Raw genomic sequence first — 17,514 nt, forward strand, 5'->3', positions numbered from 1 at the left:
AAATTTGGTTGTCATACAATGTGGTTGTGAAATAATAAAATGTGAAAAAGAGGTATTCAATGCTCTAACATGGTGCCGTAGCTAAGCTCCACAGAGATAGTACCACATTTCTTTCATTCACTCTGACATGGTGTCAGTTACTTCAACAGCTATTGGGCAACACCATATTTGAAGAAAATTGCTACCTCATGTGCCTTAAAAAAACCCGCAGAGTTTTGAATGGGGCCTTTTAAGAAGAACGTAGTGTTTCATTTAGAGTTGGTGGTCATTTTGGTAATGAGATTTTACCACCAAGGAGCCTTGGAAGCATTTACACTCACACATGGCATCAAGGCCTACTGTGGTGGTGATCAAGTGCTTTTGGAGATGCCTGGACACCATGAGAACACAAATTAGAGCTCATCTCTCCCATGCTTCCCCCACACCAAAATGTTCAAAGCTCCAGGAAAACGCGCTCCGTCTTACTATAGCCTTTTACACCACTTGCACGTTAAAAAGGAATTGATTAAAGGCCATTAGTCAATTCTTCCTTTTCAGAGCTATTATTTCTCAATAACCAAAGGGGAACAGATTGAGATCAGCAGTCTAATCTGTTGATTCCCTCTCCATCTTATTGGTGTTTTTGTTAGAGCCTAGCAAAAGAGCTCACCCCGTTTTTCCTGTCAGTCATCAGGTTGTAATAGTGGGGCTCATGGCTGTAACTTAAGACTGCTAAAGAACTCACGCATGGGTCTTTTTTAGAGAACAGAGTGAAACAAGTCACTCTACAAAACCCTCTGACAAATAACTCATGCCACAAAGAGCCTGTAACTCTGCCGCCTTGGAAAAAAATGCTTTGAAGCTCACACAGAAAAGAGGACTTCTTCACTGCAGACAATGCTGTGCCTAAAAATGAGGTAGGAGCAGATTTAGGTATAATCCAAATCCTTGAATTGATCAAAGTAATAGAAGCAGCCTCTGATATGGAATATGGCGTGACGGACTGCTTAATCAAAAGCAATGCAGTAACGATTTGATAAATAGCAACGTATAATGCTTGGCTAATGCAAAGTGACTAGAAAGTCGAACTTGGTAATAAAAACACAGTAGGATCGGAGGAAGGCATGGAAAACTAAGGAGGGATGAGAACTTTTCTATCTGTGTCAGCAGAAACACAAAGAGTGTCACCCCTTCCTCAGAGCTCTAATCAGAGCACACCATCTCCATTCCTCTTCAAACGCTCCTGCAAACACCTGCTTGTATCTCAACTTTGCATCTGTGTGGATAAAGACCACCCATTTTTGTTCGCCTACACAGATGCACTCCGACAGCTACCTCTGGACAGTTATTTCTTCTACAGCTGTGCATCACATCTCTCCAGATGAAGAGCTTGACAAGATGAAAAGCAGACTGTCTGACTCTCGGGGAGGGGGAAACCCGTTGTAAAGTAGAGACCTTCAGGTGAGAAATGTGCGGTTTGGAAAAAAACAAAAGTTGCATTCTTCCAGGTGGTCCCAGACACCCTATCACAACAGAGTTCTCAGATTGAGCGCCATCAAGAATGTGTTAAAAACAATGCAGCAGTATGCTCGTATCTCTTGAGCTTTAATGATTAATCTGATCAAACCAACTTTTCATGTATTGACATCAATGTTCTGTGAGATCTTTTTGCCTGTCATATGGACAAGTAATAACAAGAAGTGTTATGTCTCGCCGCAGTCTCACGATCCCCTCCAAAGGCTGAGCCGTCTGGTCTCTAAGGCTGTTGTGATATATGTTAGATATATGACTAGAGCATATAATCTTCTGCAAGATCATCAACATAGAAACGTCTCATATGGCTTCAGAAGTTAAAGGAAGAGTGACCAAAAGGCTGAATGTTCATTTTTGACGGGAAATCATGCTTTCAATTAATATGTCGCAATACTTTGTAAGCATATTTATGCACCTTGAAATCTTTCACATTTTGCGACATCACTTCTTTGGATTTTATGTGTTAGATCAGTATAAAGTGCACAACTGTGAAGTGGAAGGCAAAAGCAACCAGGATTTCAACTTTTCTTTTTTTAAATCAGAGAAAAATGTGAAAAGTGTGTTTTTATTTTGTTTCCTTTACTTTAATATCTATTAATAAAGTTCCATTCAGAGGTAATCGTTTTAGTAAAAAGATTCTGTGTGTAATCTAATCTCAGCTTAAATTGAGATCAAGTTGTTCTGTGGACGCCTCAGAGGTTTGTTAAAAATTAGTGAACATAGAGCATAAAACCAGGAAACGGCATATAAATACAGTTCTGGAGAGGTTTAAAGCAGAGTTAGATTATAAAATATATATCCCAATTTTTTGGACATCTCACAAGTCTGCTCAATTCATCACATGAAAAGGGAAACTGTTTGACACAACTGCAAACCTAAGAAAGTCTGACTTTCCATCTAAACTAAGGGCCAGAAGGAGCCAGGAGGTCAACAGTGACTCTGGAGGAGCTCCAAAGATTCACAGCTCAGGAGAGCCTGTTGACAAGAAAACAATTAGGTTTTGCACTCAGAAAAGAAAAATCAGGCCTTTTTAGATTAGTGCCAAAAAAAAACTGAAGGAAAGCCATAAAAAGTGCCATTTGCTATTTTCCATGAGCCATATATCAGAAAGCGTAATGAGATGTGCTTGTCGGATAAGATCAAAGTTTATTTTTTTAATCATACATTATTCTTATTTATATACTTTTATTTTTATTTAAACACTGCATATTACACTGGAAGCACCTCACCACAGTACAACATGATGTTGGCAGCAACAGAATTTTCTTCAGCAGGAATTAAAGGTGGTAGGAGTTGATGAGATTGTGAAAATAGCTAAATATTGAACAATTCTAGAAAGACAAACCCTGTAAAACACTGGGATGAAGGTTCACATTCCAGCTGCATAACAACCCCAACCTACAGCTAGTTACAAAGCAATGCTTCCGATCAAAGGATACGCATGGCCTAGTCAAAGCACAGCACTAAATCCCTCTGAAATGGTGTCACAAATTGAAAGTTGACAATTACGTGACTCTACATCCGATCTGACTGAGTTGGAGCTACTTTGCAAAAAGAAGGAACACTTTCAGTCTTTTCATCTACAAAAAACTAATTTAATACCATGTACTAATTCCTTTCACTGCTCCATAAGACACAACTTTTATTTGGTCTACCATGTAAAATCCCTATGAAATGTGAAACATGAAATTTGTAGTTGAAATGCATCAACATGGAAAAGTTAAACAGGAACAATAGAGATTTGTAAGGCATTACATGTTGCTTTGAGTATAGTTACATAATTTATAAGCCCTACTTCTAAAAATCAACATTTTTAACACATTTCGCATCATATGATGGATTGTGAACTTATCACTCACATTTTCACTCAGACCTCTGCAGGCTCTGGTCCCACTTTCATTCATGTTTCGTGCCACTCTATCAAACATGTCCTGCTCGCTCTAAGAGTCATCACCTCATTGAACAGAAATGTAAACGCTGAGCCCACTGTGTCGATAGGGAGCAAGATGTGACTTTTCTCCCCAAAGTGCTGCTTTCAGAGTTGATTTCAAGTGTCAAAGACCTAGCCAGTTTTCAACCAGAACCCACAGATGACTTTTCTAATGGGGAAACAAAGCTGGCTTTTGTGCCTTGGTTCTGGGAGACTGTTCAGCCTTGTCATGTACATGTGAAATTAATTAGGAGGAAATACTAAAACACTTGGGTGGAAATTGCTTTTCACCAGATGTTCTACATATGAGGATCAATTTAGTGTTCTTAGCATAGCAAAATGACTATATAACTTCTGTGCTTGCCTCTTTGATGAAAGCCAATCTGTCACTCAAGGCACATAAAAAGAAGTTAGAGTTGTATGCTACTGTTTGTTCCACTTTATGGAGACTTAGGTAATGTGATTATTTAACCAGGTTAGAAAAACACAATGTTTCATTCTGGGGCAAAATCTGACATCCTGACAAGAGGCCCAGTGTTCTTCGGTGATCCATGCATAAACCAACGAGTGGTTCTTTCCTTTTCCTTCACCCCAAATATAAAGAGGCCAAATAATCATAGATAAATCATTGTCGGACGTGAGATAGCCATCATGACGGAGGTGTTTATGCAATTCTGCAGCTAACATCTCGTATGTCATGCGTATGTTCTAGCGTGCTTTTGGAAAAGAACCAGACTTCACACACTTCTGTGGATGTTGGGGTACAATACACAGGCCACATTGACTAGAGAAAATTAATTGGGAGATCAGAAGCACAATTTTCTTACATGCTGCTTAGATTGTCACCATTGCTGCACAATGTCAAAATGGGTAAACAACAAGTTACTGTTAGAGCCTTGCAAAAGAATTTAATTTCGCAATGTCAGAACCAGATATATCAGTGTATTTATTGCCATTTTTTTGTAATATGACATGACACAGGAGTGCATGATACTGAAGTCAAATTATTTTCAAAGTAGCACAAGGTCAGCAGGACAAGTAATTAACCATTCTTGAAATTTCATCTTAACTAGACCAGTGTAGCCCTGCCTGTATGTTTAGCATTAACATCTTGGTGAAGCACACAGTCTCAAGTTGTTCAAGTCTTCTAACGGCTTTCTTTCAGGATTACCCTTCCTTTAGGTGCATCTTTTGGCTCTTTTTCATCTTAGCGTGATTCGACTTGGCTCAATTAGCTTTGGCTTTGCTCATCTCTCCTGAGCTCAAATCTAAGGATTTTCCACTAGTAATGGTTTTACATGCTCTCGTTTTAGAGCATACTTTGTAGGGGTTCCAAGCAGGCTAAGTCGGGCTGAAAATGCAAAAGACTGCCGACCACTGATTGGCTAGGAGGTGGAGTCCTTGACTGCATCACAGGAGCAACTCCGTTACAAGAATCTGACCCGCCATTTGCAAAAGCTTCTCTAGAGTTTGGTTTCACTGCCAGCAGCCTTTTCTGGTTCCTGTTTTATTTGTTTTGGAGTCTGACAAAAAGCCACAGACTGAGCTGAATGCTCATCACAGCTTCCCTGTCCTCCATTGGGTTGTCTTGTGTTCGTCACATACAGAATAAAAGCTACATTTATAATGAGATTAAATGTAGAAATTAGGTGACATCTGAAGGCAACTGGTTGCGCTGGGTTTTATTTAAGAGTACCGGAGTGAAGGGGGTGAATACAAAACGTCCACACCTTTAAAATTTCCATGAGTGTAAACACTTTTAAAAAGTACTCTTTCGCTTCTGAATTCACAGAGCTATTTTGTATTAGCCTCGCATAAAATCCCAAATAAATACATTTAAACTTCAATGTATCACAACGCAATGTGGAAGAAGTTACTATAAGACAACTAGAGTTATTGTAACAGACAAAACACACACTAATCTCTCCAATTTCAAACCTAATTAAAATTATTGTGCCCATTTCCACGTCTGACTTTATGAGTTTGTGTTACCGATTTGTCAGAAAACATACATGGCAGCTGAAAACACTGCACAGCCAGAATGTCTGAGGTAGGTGACTTTACTGAAAAATAAAGCAGCTCTACTTGTAGCTCCTGTTGCTCTGTGTGTATTTGAGAGAAACCAAGCCATCTGGAGTCTGTTTATCATATTACAAATGACACATAATGGTAATCTGGCATGTGATGAGAGAATCTGAATTACAGACAGGCAGCATGAAACAGGTATTAACCTTCATTTGATTTTCTTTAAGGAGAGCATTTAATTTAAGGCTAGATTTTGTCTACCTGATTATTCATTACAGTAAGCTTGCCTATAACCGTATGAAACAGGATAAACAGAGGAAACCGCCAATTAAATCACATTCCAGGGAAGATTGGGGGGCTCACTGTATACAGAAGAGTTAGTTTAGAGGCATAAATATTTACACAAACTGCCACGAATTAAGACAAATGTTACCAGGAAATAGTCTACATTGTGAGAGGCCGAGCAAGGGTTTGTCTAAATTTATTGGCGTGTGTTGAATCCTACATTTTGTAAAACTCCCTCCCCCCCCCCCGACTGGATGAAACAAGACAACTGCTGTAAATTATTCCTCTTCTAACAGTTCAACCAACTATGTTGTGCTTGTCTTTTTCAAATGGTTGAAGCTTAATGTAATTTGAACATTACTATCCTTTGATATTTACAGCAGCCTCTAACATCCAGAACATATCACAAGTAGAGAGAGAGAGAAAATGCGAGACAGAGATGGGCGGAGATATGAATAGTTGCATCAGACTGGCTCTCGTAGAAAAGTTAAAGATATATACTGCATGCCCAGGGAGTGGATGTCAGTTAAATGTTTATACAGCTGCTGGGAAGATTATTATTATCATGAAACCACACAGCTATAATGTCATTCTGTGGATGCCAGAGCACAATCAGGTCCTCCCTATAGCCTACCAGGCTTCTCTCTGCCTCTGTTGGACATGCTGGCCCTCTCTGTTTCCTCAAAACTCAACGACTGGGATCAGACACAGCACGACACCAGGATAATCAAATGAGACAGTGAAATGGATATGTACTAGAATAAATTCAACTAGTGTTTGAATTGTTCCTATAACTGGGTACAGTATTCTTTTTTCTAAAAGAGTAAGAGACAAGTCATATGTTACACTTTGACATTTTACTATACCTTCTTTAACTTTGAATGTTTTGATACAGTGTCTTAAGTTTTCGACAGACTCTCAGAAGGATTATGGTCTGTTAGTGATCAGGCCATGAGAGAAAATTATGCCTTCTGCTCACTGAACCAGTGGGAGATGGTTGATCTCAAAGAATCGGTTAGGCTCAAATAACTTGCAGCCAGCTGGAGCACATCACGACCGTCTATATTATCTTGGTCATATGTCTTGGCTTAGTCAGATCCAGACTCGTTCATTACAAAACAGCAATAAAAACATGACTAAATCTTTAAAGATACTCTTTGACAATAGCAGGAGAAAAGGTTGGAAATCCCTAGTTGCGTATGGTGATGATGGTAATTACTCAAACATAGACAATGCTGCAAAGGCAGACAGTAAAATTAAGCAAGAAATATTGTGTAAGATGCAGTCTGCTGACGAATGCCAGACTTTATTAGAAATCATGTAAACATAAGGAATAAACATGGAGCAATGACAAAGAACAACCTATAAACTGTGACTTTTGTGGTGGTAACCTAAACCAGTCCTTACGGCTGTTAGATATCTGATATTGTCTCTATTCAGCATCACAGATTCTGCAGAGGGTCGGCAATGACTCATTCATTTCATGCAGGTGTTCTGGAGCTGGAGCATATCTGTAGCCTTTAGGGACTGGACAAGTGATTTAAACCATGTATACACAGGAAGATAAGGATTAATGCAACATAGTTTTGGTAAGTAGTAAACTGAAAAAAAAAGTAAAAATATCTTTTCTTACAAAAACTTTTTTCTTCTTTTTTTTTTTAGATAAAAGCAGTTTTTTCAAGTAGATGACTGGGATTCAGATGCTTCAGTCACCTCATCTGATTCTGCTTACTTATAAGCAGAACTGCTTATAAGTAAGCAGTTCCTAGACAAACAACATAGGAAGCAAAGTTCCAAGATCAAGTTCTCAGACATGATTCATAGTTACTCTTCTCTCATCAGAGGAGAGTATTGGAACATGGATGGACTAGAAAATCCTTCACATTTGCTTATTATTGCTCAACTGTGCACCAAGTTCAATAGCTTAAATATGCCAACAGAACAGATAAATCCCTGGACAATTAAATCCCAGTAAGCTCTATACTGTAGTCCCTGTTTGCTGTGTGCTCTGTGTAACAGAAACAAAATCCAAATGCTAGATTATTTTGTGTTATTTTAGTAAATGAATATAAACAAAGAAAAGTAAAACCATCCCGTCTTAGGGTTCACCGTGCCATGCTAGCAAGGCGTGGAATCTGTTTAACTACAATTTATGATACTAGTAAGTTGACATCAAAACTATTATCATCTCAAAATGTTTCATCAGATGTGACTTTTCAAGAGCCAACACAAAATAGAAAAGAACAGTTACGTAGCTTACTAAGGCGCTGTTATTTATTTAAAAATGAGCTAATAGTACAGATGCATCAAAGTCTGTTTGGTCTCTCTGAGCCCATCAATTTATTTTTGACAGCCTCAGAAAATCTGTCATCTTCCTCTTGGAAAATTTTCTTTAAAAATGAATCAACTTCATCATCATCCCAGCTGAGACTCTACAATGAAACATGAAGAGAATCCTTTTATAAGATGAGAACAAATATTTTATCTTTATTTTACTTATCGTTTGTCATTTTTCTAACTCTGTGCTCCAGTTTGCAGATACAGTTTGATTGTTTGCTGGCTTTTGGGTTGGGGGTTTGGCAAAAAAAAAAAAACTATAAAAACACATACACTATTCCAGTTATGAATGTTTGGTGTTCCCCTATGACTAACATGTCTTTATCTCACTGCAAGAGCTGGACTGTGACATACTCACATGGTTCAGTATAGATACATGTACGGATGTAAAAATCTAATAAAAGACTAAGGCTTCCAAACTAGTTGGAACAACAAACTAGTCCACAACTCTTCCCTGAGGTCCTGGGCATGAACAAAGCAAGTTGGCTTTGTGAGGAGTCCTACTGGTCCCACCATGAATTGTGCTGGCAGACTCAAAGCTCACTGGAGGAACCATATATCACTAGAACTGCTTTGAGAACTGAGTGGATTTTTATGGAGTACAGATCAGAGTCTTTTTCAGTAGTGAAATGTGCCACCATGAACCCTCCAAATAAAACACAGTGTATCATGATCAGTTACGCAGGCATTGGCACTTTTGGTAGTGTGGGCATGTGCCAGATCCTGTTGGAAAATGATAGAACTGCACAGATTTTGGACTTTATAAAACGCAGTGGACCACGATCAGCTAGATTACCCCCCAAATCATCAATGACTGTGGAAATATAAAACTGGACCTTCATACAAAAGAGGTTATGTCCTTCTCCACTTTTTATCTGCACTCTGGAGCTTTGATTCCCAAATGAAATGCAAAATTTATGTTTACCTGAAGAAAGGACTTTGGATCTGAGCAGCAGCCCAGATCCAGAGTCGATGTGCGTTAAAAGTGCATTAAAACCGTCAATGTCAATGTCTTGTGCATCTAGTCCAAACTCTTTAACGAGCTTTGCTGCACAATGCTCTCAGGGCAGTGTTTATCCATATTTCTATTGCATATTTTCTGTCCAATGTGAACAGTCCGCTTATTTAGCATTTACTTTTAATAGATTACCTTCCTTCTAGAAGGTACCAATGAGTGTCTACTGGAAAATTGTTAACTAAGCAGTGTACAATATTTTTGTATTAAAAATCCTCTTCAAGTTGTGCCATTTTGAGAAGCTTAGCTTCACTGGCAGTAATCATAATCATAGAAAAAATTAAAAACTGCAAAGAATTAACGTGGGTTACAGTTTTTCAACTAAAGTACTGAAATAATAGAAATCACATGAACCAATATTTTCTGCAATTTAGAAACTACTGAATTTACAACTTAATGATGCTTGCTCATTATACATTTTAGCTACATCAATAGTTAACAGGAAGCAGGGCTACTGGAGTATTAAAACCACATAAGCAAACTTTTATGGAACAAACTGGCAAAAGTTCCAGTACAAGCCCTGTTCAAAATATCTGCACAGATATCTGTTTGCATTTGATAAAATGAGAAAGGAATTTGCTCTGATGTGTGTGATCCATGTGAGCAACAATATTGTTCATTAAAGAAAAGTCGAAAAATTTTATTGGTACATACCTTTTTATCCCGATAAATATTGATATATTTTACATGCTATACACATTAGTGACGATGAACCTTATTATATTTAGCTGTTCATTGACCGACCTTGCTCTTTATGATACGAGATGTTTTACTTATCTAACCTTCACCATATCTCACACAGAAGCAATATCCAACGTCATCCCTAATCTCTTATTGTGTAGCTAAAACCTTTATTTTTTATTTTTTGTGAAATTGAAGAACAGATAGAGCTACACTGTGTGGTATTACTTACCCCAGATGAAGCATGTGAAGACTACTGCTCTTTCATCTTGGGTGATATGCGATTAAAAAGGTTGTCAAGTTCTATTTAATGGGGAAGGACACAAGGCTTCAATGATAAAGTTTCTATGAGTCATTTTGGCTTCCTAAACATTTACAGAGCATCAAATTGCAGATGAGTCACTTTTATTTTAAACCACAGTTTAACTAAAATCCAATCCCATATTAACATGTTTAAAACCAACAAGAATCAACACTGGGAGTTTAAAAAGCAATCTAGGTCTCCAACCAAGTGTTGCATTAGAGCGGCATAAACAACTATTAATTGAAAACATCTTCGTTGGCCATGTTAGGCCTTAGTCTTGTCTCATGTATGGATACTTCCGCAGTGTTTTCCTTCCTTCCCTAGCCTGTAAACAGCTGCTTGTGCTTAAGTGGTAAAATGTAAATCTTGACGTTGGTTGTTTACATAGTAAAAGCTTCTAATCAAGCAGAGGTATAATTGAGTGACACGTGGTGTCTTTATGAGTCGAGCTGCATTCAAATGAACATGATCCTTTATTTAGGATTTTGTTTAATTTCGTCTTTAAAATGTATGTGATTGCTTCTCATCCAAATTAACCTGCAAGCTGGGGACATATAAATTAATAAGATAAAGAAGATAAACTATATTGCCTAAATTTTACAGTCAGAGAAGAAGGCATTTTATATGGAAAAAGGACACCATAGTAGCATCTGATTTTATGAAATGCAACATGAAAGGGGAAAAAAACCCATCACACAATAATGATGATTACCACTATACTAGTTACACTGATAATTACAAATGTAAGTTCTGGATAAAGGAGGTACTTGGGCTGTCTGATCAAAGCTATATTGTCCCTTATTTATGCCAAAAATTGGAATACAAACAAATAAACACTGAGCCAATTTGCTAAATTATTCACAGCTTCTCGTGAGCGACCAACCTCAGTGCAGCTCTCAGCCATGCGAGCAAGGTTTAGACCCTAGCTTGTGATCTCTGAGGGCCCATATAATCTGGAGGTGGACTTGTTGCTCAAATTAGTGGGTAGAGAAGTGTGCCACATGTTCGGTATCCATAAATATTGACTCTGGCTTTCTTGTTGCCCATCTTTGACCTTGGTGGGTTTCCATTTTGGGACAAACCTATAAGAAATGTGTCCCGTTTGGCCACAATCTCTTTCATGCACCATGTGCGCACGTGCTCGCCATAGTCCAGCAGTCGTGCTTCTGCTGTCAAACACATGTGGATTGATGAAGATTTTATTGGTTTCTAAATTAAAAAGGCAAGTTCGCCCAGTAGCTGAATTACGAGTGAGCCGATGCAACAAAGTGTTTCCTGCTTTCAAGCAATATTTCTGAAGATCATCGTCTGACTACATGTCCACTGTGTATTAAAAATACATTTGGGTTGAGGTAGAGGAATGCAGGCTCTATGTCTGGCCAAGCAACTGTTAACAGCAGGTGAAAGGCTAATGGTTGGATCTGCAGTGTCATCTCAGGGCTTTGTCTGGTTACTGACTCAGGGAATGTATGTGATGACAAGAGGGGTCTTCGCTCTCCACATCTAACTCAACATGAACACATGTACAAAGCACATACTGTGGCATTCAAAGAAATGGGCTTGTGCAGGGCACTGCTGAGGGCAAAGAGCTGTTTTTCACTGGAATCTACAATACTATACAAGACATTTGAAATGTTAAATGGTCTTAGGACCTGATTTTTGAAAGGTCTGAGCATACAAAAGCAGGTTCAAACTTGATAGCAGGTGCAAAGTTGATTGTATATCAGCTTTGCATGTGCAAACAACATGCAAACAGGATTGTGTCAGCAAAATGAGGATGATAGCAAGCGCCGTCCATTTAGCATATCTGCCTTCATGAATATGCTAAACAAGTGCCGATCATCAGAAAGCAACAAAACACTGGGAAGAGGATATGCAAATGTCTTGAGTTACCATCCATAATCCGGTTTATTAAACTAGAACAAGAATGAGGCATAGATACATTGACAGGAGACATTACTTATCAAATATTTGGAAAACTTAAAGAATATAAAATTAAATTAATTAAAAAAATTATTAGAAATATCCAACAATGCCAACTTTGAGCTGCAGAATTATCAAATAATTTCACTGCATCATTTTTTATAGCAGCACACCTTTATGTTTTGATGCTGTGTTTATATATCCTGTGTGTAACTTTTATTTTCATGTTCATGTTGGAATAAGCTACTATGGGGTTACAATATTTGGGTAGATAATATCCTTTACATCCAATTTGTAGAAAAAACATTAGAGATAAGATTGGGCTGATAACTTTGGAGAGAACACTGAGGGTGGGGGAGTTGTGGAACTTTATTTTGATTAATTTTATTTAAAACTCTACTGTTGTGTTGTGCCACTATAACATACTTATTTAAACAAAGTAAATTATTGTTAATATTATTATTGTTATTAAACCTCCAGCATACTGCCTTTCTACTTCATTTGTCTTTTATGGCCACTCAGGTCTGTGGCACATCTCCACAATGACAGCCAGTAGCACATGCAAAATATTCACTTCAACAGGGCTTTCAGCATAAAGGGGCTTCACTAGAAAAGCATGCCACACTTTATCTTCTTTTTTTTTTATTTGTACCCTGCCAGGGGGTCTTTTTGTGGGCTCTAGTGTCCCTTATTTTTTTGGAAGTAGGCTGACAGGAAAGGGGGAAGGAGAGGGGCGAAGACATGCGGCAAATGTCGCCGGGTCCGGGAGTCGAACCCCCGACAGCCGCGTCGAGGACTCAAGGCCTCAAACATGGGTCGCGCTAACCCCTACGCCACCACGACACGCCCTGCATGCCACACTTTTAAGATTTGATTTGTGAAACCTCTGAACACCTCAGTTATTTTATACTTTGTGTCAGTCTATCACATGGAAGTTCAGTAAAATACACTAAGGTTTGTAGATGTATCATGACAAAATATGAACAAATTCAAGCGGCGTGAATACTTCTAGAAGCCACTAGATGTGTTAAATCAACAATATGTCCTCTTCTCTGATAATATGCCTTGACTGACCTCAAGTATTTGCTCTTCAATGGATTCTTTATACTTTTGTCATAAATTTATGTGTTACACATTGTTCTCCAGCAAGGGGGTTTCCATACAAAAAGAAACCAGACACGCCATGCATTAGATGAAGCATTTGTACATGATGGTGGCTTGACTGTATATTATTCTTCTGGTTTAGTGCAGATGATTTCCCAAGGTGAAGGCTGTTTGGAACACACTGTACAATGGAAAAGGGTTGATTTACAGTATATTTCAATTAAAAATGTGTGATCGACACAAAGGGTCCTGTGTGCTTCAGTATGTAAGGCCTAGAGTGGTGCAGGTCCTCACTACATCACTGACCTGGGTTTTGCTTATTATTCTTTTTGTCAAGTTGTCAATGAAAAGTGGCAAAGTAAATGACAAATGTCAGAACATCACATTTAGGAACACAAGTACAAAAAATAGAGCAGAAAACCCCCCACCATGTACATTCAGAATGTTTTTGGTTTAACGAATGTCAGTTTTGTCATTTCTCAATGTGGATTGTCTGTAGATTGTTCATCCCTTAGAAATTGACCTTATGGCCCTGATGTTTACAGCATTAGTTTATCTGATAACTATGGAGCTAGCTAAATGATTGTTATGAGAAGGTCCAGACGCTCCACAGCACCTGTGGGTCCAGAAACTAAGAAAAAATTGGCAAAGGGCTAACAAAAAAACAATTATTCATGTTTTAATGTTTGCTACAAAAAAAATTAAAGAATGAATTTGTAATAAAAAAAATTCTCCTGTGTAAATCTGGAAGCTAAGTTATAACAAAATATAACAAAAATATAAAAAGTGTCTTGTAGAAGTATAGTACATTTAGTCTAAGGCTAAGCATTATCCTTCTCATTCTGATGTACTAATGTTTTCTAAATCTTAAGCCTGAATATATTTATCAAGATTAAATTAGACTACGTGTGCAATAAGGGGATGTCTGTTTGGAGTTGGATGCACTGGAATTGATTTTGGCATATCAGAATATACGGGGCTGAATACAAACGCAGACCGAATCTGAAATGGCATACAAATACTTTTTAAAGCAACTACAATTGATCTTACATGTGGGAAAACACTTTCAATTATGTTTTTCAGTAAAAGTAACGTTTCTAATCATATCAGTACTGAACCAGTTTCTGGAAATATTGCTAAAAATGCTTGTAAACAATTGTACAATTGACCAGGTATGTCCCACAGACATGTCTGTCCCAGTGTCTGAGTTTTCTGCCAAAGCTCTAAAAGGCTATTTACAAATATCAGTAACAACACATACTTCTTCTGTTGGTGGTGAGTTAATACTGTCTGGTTGAGTCATAATCTATCTCCTTAAAAATCCCCATATCCCCCCGAACAAGTCGTTCATTTATAACCCTGATAGCGTATCTGTACCTGCCCTCTCTGGCCACAAGAGTTTCACTCTGTCATGTTGTCTTTTCAATCAGCATGTAATTGGATCAGCAGCAGGAAAGTGATAAGTGTGATGTATCTGACTGAAAACAATGATTTATTACAGTATCAGGACCGCATGATCCTCTCAACCACTCTGAACATATCCTTCAGAACATTCCTCAGTGCCACCCTGACACAAGCTGTGCCAAATAAAACACACACACACACACACACCCACACACACAAATATTATAGAGATGTCTGTGCTCTCTGAACCATCTCATGTTCACATGGTCATTCATTAAAACCACACACACGAACAAACAGAGAAAATATGGGAGAGAGCATCAGATAAATCCCTCTCTTTCTAATCCTCTCACTTCTGTAATTAAAGATGCTCACAGCTTGCTGTGTGAGGGCTTATCCTTCAATCTAAAGTATCTAAATGCCGTGCAGCTTTTACCTAGGCTTGGGCTTAGAGCACTAGGTTCACCAAGTAGTGTTTTGGCAACAGCACAGACCCAGCTATCACTGCCAAGAGATTAACAAGACAATGAGGTAGATCTTTATGAATGAATTTGCTGTGGTTGAATTAAGTTGAATAGAAAAGATAGTTATGTATATTTTATTCTAAATAAAAAAAAATGTAACGGTGATAAAAAGAAGACAAACTAGAAACAGAGAAACATGTTGAATCACTCTATAATAGTACTGAGAAAAAAAGCACAATGAACAGCTTGTAATGGCACGCACCCAAGAACCTCTCTGCATTTTAATTGCCAAGTGGATGATCTGGGATTATCCCTCATATAATCTTATTGTACTGACACAAGACAACGATATCTTGTGATTTATGTGGGATTAAATATGTGGCCATCTTTTGAAGAAAACATAGCCGCATTTCCCATCAGCATCACTTAATGGATGTCACAGGAGGAAATCAATGAAGCCTTTTCTTATGGAGATAAACAGTAATGCTGCTTACTTTAAATAATGTAGGAAGGTCTTTAATAGCATGTACTGCAAAACCTACTGTTTCATCTTGACCAGAATCACCATAAGCAATAAATATTGTGTATTCCAAGGCATTGTGCTTAAAATATTTGACAAAAATATTTCCTATTATTCTTGAGGCTTCCTCACTTATAGCTTTTTAAGTTTCATAGTTATGAAACAACCATTAATACAGCAATACTGCTGATTTCTCTTTAGGATCTATAAATAGTAATTTTCTATACTTTCTCAATAAATGTAAAATCAATTGTGCTAACAATAGGATATGAAATAAAGCAGTTATGCTTCAAAAAACAGCATGAAGATGTGATCCTCTCTCTGAATCACTAAAAATCTACATATATGGTAAAATGATATAGCTAATGAAAGAAAGGTATCTAAACAAAAAAAACTTCACAGCTCATTGACCTACTTAAAGAACTGATTGTAACTCACTTATAACCTCTCTTGTCTACCATGTCACAAGATAGAGTTAATATACAAGATCTATTCAAAAATAAATATCAGCAGTGTCTACTTTGATTTTTAGGGGGGGGGAAACACTATAATTTACTGTTGTGGTAACACTGTTAAAACATTGGTTCATTCATTGTAACTATAAAGGAGATTTCAGCAGCCACTCGATCATGAATGAATGTTAAATACTACCAAAGGAGACGTCACACTGTGTGTGGGAGCGAGAACAGTCAGTGAAACACAGCTCAGCAATTAAACAGAATTGAATAAATATTCAAAAACAAAATGGATTTGATGTGCTGGGCTATTTTTTGCAACTTTTGTTTACATTTAGCATGTAATTTTTGTTTGGTTTTTTTGTAATTAGCCTAACTATCATTAGTAATCAGACAGGTCGAGTGTAAATAAGGGTGATTCAAGTCTTTTCTGAGCATCTCTAATATTAATTTATTACAGTTGACACACTTTCCTTAACGTGTTTTATTGACTTTTAGATCTAAAATGATTATTCATATGAGTAGCACAATTACATAGTTTAATTTGCTTTATTACCCTTTCTATCTGGGTAAGTTAGGTATAAAATTAGACGATTCAGGTTTGGACACATGTCTGCTGTCAGCTAGAGAAAAATGAATGAAATAATTAAACCAGGAGCCAGCATGTAAATATTTGCACATGCAAATGGAGTGTGGTCAAGAGAAAAGGATGTTACCTACTGTATCTAAAATCACACATACTACTGGCATTGATGAAAACGTGTTAATTTAAAAGAGCAAAAGAAAAGCTTTGATGAGTGCAGTTATTATGTTGATATGCTGTAATTTTTCCTATAAAATTCCCATATTTTTGAAAGCTTTTCCTTCACTCTGGACTCTGCCCTGAAATAATAAACATATTTGGGTAAGAAATGAGTGAAAGTGAACGAGTATTTTAAAATCATGGATACTCCTTGTGGAGACAGAAAAGATGGTAACATGTCAAAAGTTCTGCTTTTTGGTATATTGGTGCCAGACATAGACTCACAAGACCTTGTTAATTATTAGGTTATTCCAAAAAAAATCCTAAAGTCGATTGAGTTTTTTTTGTTTGTTTGTTTTTTGGCACAGTTTTGAATTCTGGCGTAACATGGATCAATAAAACTGTTACGGCTTTTTTGGGTTTTGCTGTGCCACCTCAAGGTCATTAGTGGCCCCAATTTGGCCAAGATTTACAGAAATCTTTGGAGATACCCCTGGCAACTTCTCATTGTGCTTTTATCAGTTCACCAAAGTCCTACAAATAAATCAAATTACTTTTGGACAATTTATTATATTTCTAAATGATTAAACTAGAAAACTATACATCTTTAAGATTATGTTGCATATGGCTTTTAAGGAAAAAAAAGGTTATAGATGTTAGAGGGTAAAACTGAATATTTCAAATTACTTTCAGTAACAGTTTTCTGCGGAGTTACTGTTTTTTTCTTTTTCCAACAATGGCTTTTCAGTCATGAAAATTACTATAACACTGATGCTCAGTGGGGGTCTCAAAAAAGTAGGTGGGTGCTTGATG

The sequence above is a fragment of the Xiphophorus hellerii genome, chromosome 15, assembly GCF_003331165.1.
Source record: "Xiphophorus hellerii strain 12219 chromosome 15, Xiphophorus_hellerii-4.1, whole genome shotgun sequence".
NCBI classification, from domain to species: Eukaryota; Metazoa; Chordata; class Actinopteri; order Cyprinodontiformes; family Poeciliidae; genus Xiphophorus; species Xiphophorus hellerii.